At 30.6% G+C, this 6,761-nt stretch overlaps 1 non-coding gene across 1 annotated transcript; it reads right to left on the reverse strand.

Annotated features, from left to right (window-relative positions):
* Positions 1-6,228: 6,228 nt before the first annotated feature.
* Positions 6,229-6,392, reverse strand: LOC140362328 (U1 spliceosomal RNA). Its single transcript, XR_011927058.1, has one exon. It is a non-coding gene; the product is annotated as a U1 spliceosomal RNA (small nuclear RNA).
* Positions 6,393-6,761: the final 369 nt, after the last annotated feature.

The following is a 6,761-nucleotide window of genomic DNA, read 5'->3' on the forward strand; positions in this document are numbered from 1 at the left end:
CTATAACAAACACTACACTATAACAAACTACACTATCACAAACTACACTATAACAAACACTACACTATAACAAACTACACTATAACAAACACTACACTATAACAAACACTACACTATAACAAACTACACTATAACAAACACTACACTGAAACTACACTATAACAAACTACACTATAACAAACACTACACTATAACAAACACTACACTATAACAAACTACACTATCACAAACTACACTATAACAAACTACACTATAACAAACACTACACTATAACAAACTACACTATAACAAACACTACACTATAACAAACACTACACTATAACAAACTACACTATAACAAACACTACACTGAAACTACACTATAACAAACTACACTATCACAAACTACACTATAACAAACACTACACTATAACAAACACTACACTATAACAAACTACACTATCACAAACTACACTATAACAAACTACACTATAACAAACACTACACTATAACAAACTACACTATAACAAACACTACACTATAACAAACTACACTATAACAAACACTACACTATAACAAACTACACTATAACAAACACTACACTATAACAAACTACACTATAACAAACTACACTATAACAAACTACACTATAACAAACACTACACTATAACAAACTACACTATAACAAACTACACTATAACAAACACTACACTATAACAAACACTACACTATAACAAACACTATAACAAACACTACACTATAACAAACACTACACTATAACAAACTACACTATAACAAACTACACTATAACAAACACTACACTATAACAAACTACACTATAACAAACACTACACTATAACAAACTACACTATCACAAACTACACTATATCAAACACTACACTATATCAAACACTACACTATAACAAACTACACTATAACAAACACTACACTATAACAAACTACACTATAACAAACACTACACTATAACAAACACTACACTATAATAAACACTATACTATAACAAACTACACTATCACAAACTACACTATATCAAACACTACACTATAACAAACTACACTATAACAAACACTACACTATAACAAACTACACTATAACAAACACTACACTATAACAAACTACACTATATCAAACACTACACTATAACAAACTACACTATAACAAACACTACACTATAACAAACTACACTATAACAAACACTACACTATAACAAACTACACTATATCAAACACTACACCATAACAAACACTACACTATAACAAACACTACACTATAACAAACTACACTATCACAAACTACACTATAACAAACACTACACTATAACAAACTACACTATAACAAACTACACTATAACAAACTACACTATAACAAACACTACACTATAACAAACACTACACTATAACAAACACTACACTATAACAAACTACACTATAACAAACTACACTATAACAAACTACACTATAACAAACTACACTATAACAAACACTACACTATAACAAACTACACTATAACAAACACTACACTATAACAAACTACACTATCACAAACTACACTATAACAAACTACACTATCACAAACTACACTATCACAAACTACACTATAACAAACACTACACTATAACAAACTACACTATAACAAACACTACACTATAACAAACTACACTATAACAAACACTACACTATAACAAACTACACTATAACAAACTACACTATCACAAACTACACTATAACAAACACTACACTGAAACTACACTATAACAAACTACACTATAACAAACTACACTGTCACAAACTGCACTATAACAAACACTACACTATAACAAACTACACTATCACAAACTACACTATAACAAACACTACACTATAACAAACTACACTATAACAAACACTACACTATAACAAACTACACTATAACAAACACTACACTGAAACTACACTATAACAAACTACACTATAACAAACTACACTATAACAAACACTACACTATAACAAACACTACACTATAACAAACTACACTATCACAAACTACACTATAACAAATTACACTATAACAAACACTACACTATAACAAACTACACTATCACAAACTACACTATAACAAACACTACACTATAACAAACACTACACTATAACAAACTACACTATAACAAACACTACACTGAAACTACACTATAACAAACTACACTATAATAAACACTACACTATAATAAACACTACACAATAACAAACTACACTATCACAAACTACACTATAACAAACACTACACTATAACAAACTACACTATAACAAACTACACTATAACAAACTACACTATAACAAACACTACACTATAACAAACACTACACTATAACAAACACTACACTATAACAAACTACACTATAACAAACTACACTATAACAAACTACACTATAACAAACACTACACTATAACAAACTACACTATAACAAACACTACACTATAACAAACTACACTATCACAAACTACACTATAACAAACTACACTATCACAAACTACACTATCACAAACTACACTATAACAAACACTACACTATAACAAACTACACTATAACAAACACTACACTATAACAAACTACACTATAACAAACACTACACTATAACAAACTACACTATAACAAACTACACTATCACAAACTACACTATAACAAACACTACACTGAAACTACACTGTAACAAACTACACTATAACAAACTACACTGTCACAAACTGCACTATAACAAACACTACACTATAACAAACTACACTATCACAAACTACACTATAACAAACACTACACTATAACAAACTACACTATAACAAACACTACACTATAACAAACTACACTATAACAAACACTACACTGAAACTACACTATAACAAACTACACTATAACAAACTACACTATAACAAACACTACACTATAACAAACACTACACTATAACAAACTACACTATCACAAACTACACTATAACAAATTACACTATAACAAACACTACACTATAACAAACTACACTATCACAAACTACACTATAACAAACACTACACTATAACAAACTACACTATAACAAACACTACACTATAACAAACACTACACTATAACAAACTACACTATAACAAACACTACACTGAAACTACACTATAACAAACTACACTATAATAAACACTACACTATAATAAACACTACACTATAACAAACTACACTATCACAAACTACACTATCACAAACTACACTATAACAAACACTACACTATAACAAACTACACTATAACAAACTACACTATAACAAACTACACTATAACAAACACTACACTATAACAAACACTACACTATAACAAACACTACACTATAACAAACTACACTATAACAAACTACACTATAACAAACTACACTATAACAAACACTACACTATAACAAACTACACTATAACAAACACTACACTATAACAAACTACACTATCACAAACTACACTATAACAAACTACACTATCACAAACACTACACTATAACAAACTACACTATCACAAACTACACTATAACAAACACTACACTATAACAAACTACACTATAACAAACACTACACTATAACAAACTACACTATAACAAACTACACTATAACAAACACTACACTATAACAAACTACACTATAACAAACTACACTATCACAAACTACACTATAACAAACACTACACTGAAACTACACTATAACAAACTACACTATAACAAACTACACTGTCACAAACTGCACTATAACAAACACTACACTATAACAAACTACACTATCACAAACTACACTATAACAAACACTACACTATAACAAACTACACTATAACAAACACTACACTATAACAAACACTACACTATAACAAACTACACTATAACAAACACTACACTGAAACTACACTATAACAAACTACACTATAACAAACTACACTATAACAAACACTACACTATAACAAACACTACACTATAACAAACTACACTATAACAAACACTACACTGAAACTACACTATAACAAACTACACTATCACAAACTACACTATAACAAACACTACACTATAACAAACTACACTATAACAAACACTACACTATAACAAACTACACTATAACAAACTACACTATAACAAACACTACACTATAACAAACTACACTATAACAAACTACACTATCACAAACTACACTATAACAAACACTACACTGAAACTACACTATAACAAACTACACTATAACAAACTACACTGTCACAAACTGCACTATAACAAACACTACACTATAACAAACTACACTATCACAAACTACACTATAACAAACACTACACTATAACAAACTACACTATAACAAACACTACACTATAACAAACACTACACTATAACAAACTACACTATAACAAACACTACACTGAAACTACACTATAACAAACTACACTATAACAAACACTACACTATAACAAACACTACACTATAACAAACTACACTATCACAAACTACACTATAACAAACTACACTATAACAAACACTACACTATAACAAACTACACTATAACAAACACTACACTATAACAAACACTACACTATAACAAACTACACTATAACAAACACTACACTGAAACTACACTATAACAAACTACACTATCACAAACTACACTATAACAAACACTACACTATAACAAACACTACACTATAACAAACTACACTATCACAAACTACACTATAACAAACTACACTATAACAAACACTACACTATAACAAACTACACTATAACAAACACTACACTATAACAAACTACACTATAACAAACACTACACTATAACAAACTACACTATAACAAACACTACACTATAACAAACTACACTATAACAAACTACACTATAACAAACTACACTATAACAAACACTACACTATAACAAACTACACTATAACAAACTACACTATAACAAACACTACACTATAACAAACACTACACTATAACAAACACTATAACAAACACTACACTATAACAAACACTACACTATAACAAACTACACTATAACAAACTACACTATAACAAACACTACACTATAACAAACTACACTATAACAAACACTACACTATAACAAACTACACTATCACAAACTACACTATATCAAACACTACACTATATCAAACACTACACTATAACAAACTACACTATAACAAACACTACACTATAACAAACTACACTATAACAAACACTACACTATAACAAACACTACACTATAATAAACACTATACTATAACAAACTACACTATCACAAACTACACTATATCAAACACTACACTATAACAAACTACACTATAACAAACACTACACTATAACAAACTACACTATAACAAACACTACACTATAACAAACTACACTATATCAAACACTACACTATAACAAACTACACTATAACAAACACTACACTATAACAAACTACACTATAACAAACACTACACTATAACAAACTACACTATATCAAACACTACACCATAACAAACACTACACTATAACAAACACTACACTATAACAAACTACACTATCACAAACTACACTATAACAAACTACACTATAACAAACACTACACTATAACAAACTACACTATAACAAACACTACACTATAACAAACTACACTATCACAAACTACACTATATCAAACACTACACTATATCAAACACTACACTATAACAAACTACACTATAACAAACACTACACTATAACAAACTACACTATAACAAACACTACACTATAACAAACACTACACTATAATAAACACTATACTATAACAAACTACACTATCACAAACTACACTATATCAAACACTACACTATAACAAACTACACTATAACAAACACTACACTATAACAAACTACACTATAACAAACACTACACTATAACAAACTACACTATAACAAACACTACACTATAACAAACTACACTATAACAAACACTACACTATAACAAACACTACACTATAACAAACTACACTATAACAAACACTACACTATAACAAACTACACTATAACAAACACTACACTATAACAAACTACACTATATCAAACACTACACTATAACAAACTACACTATAACAAACACTACACTATAACAAACTACACTATATCAAACACTACACCATAACAAACAGGCTTTGGTTGATTCATGTCAGAATGATACAGCAACAATATATATAATTCTAAACACCTTCGCAGTCCCATTCTAGCATTACCATTTAACAGTGTGATCAGGGGAGAGCGCGAACGCAGTCCCCCACTACCATAAATTATGCAGTCGAGATTCCCACATTTGGGGAATTCGCAGGGGTCAGCACAACCGGAGTGCAATGGCCGAGCCTCGCCCTGGGTGAACCACCTTCATGATCATGGTGTCTCCCCTGCCAGGTAAGTATGAGTTGTACACGCGCCGAGAGAGATCCTGCTTCAGAGACATACGGTCCTCAGTCAGAGTGCAGCACCGCTCCACCATTCTACACACACTATACACACTACACACTTTATACACGCTACACACAACCTACAGAGACACCACAACATCTACAAAGCAAGCCTGTACAACACGCGCACTCTCAAAAGAGGACATAATTTGGAAACGATTTAGAGACTTTGTAGGACTATAATTACCCATGATGCTTTGCAAGCCCTTGTGCCGTTGCTAACGCTACTTCCTGTTGGGGGTGAGCCGCGTGTTACAGTGTTTTAAAGTCACAGCTGCTTTTTGTTCTTTGTCAGAAAAGACAACATAAGCGTTTGCAGGGAAG

The sequence above is a fragment of the Eucyclogobius newberryi genome, unplaced genomic scaffold, assembly GCF_026437365.1.
Source record: "Eucyclogobius newberryi isolate DKJ021-1_F unplaced genomic scaffold, fEucNew1.0.hap1 SCAF_16, whole genome shotgun sequence".
NCBI lineage: Eukaryota > Metazoa > Chordata > Actinopteri > Gobiiformes > Gobiidae > Eucyclogobius > Eucyclogobius newberryi.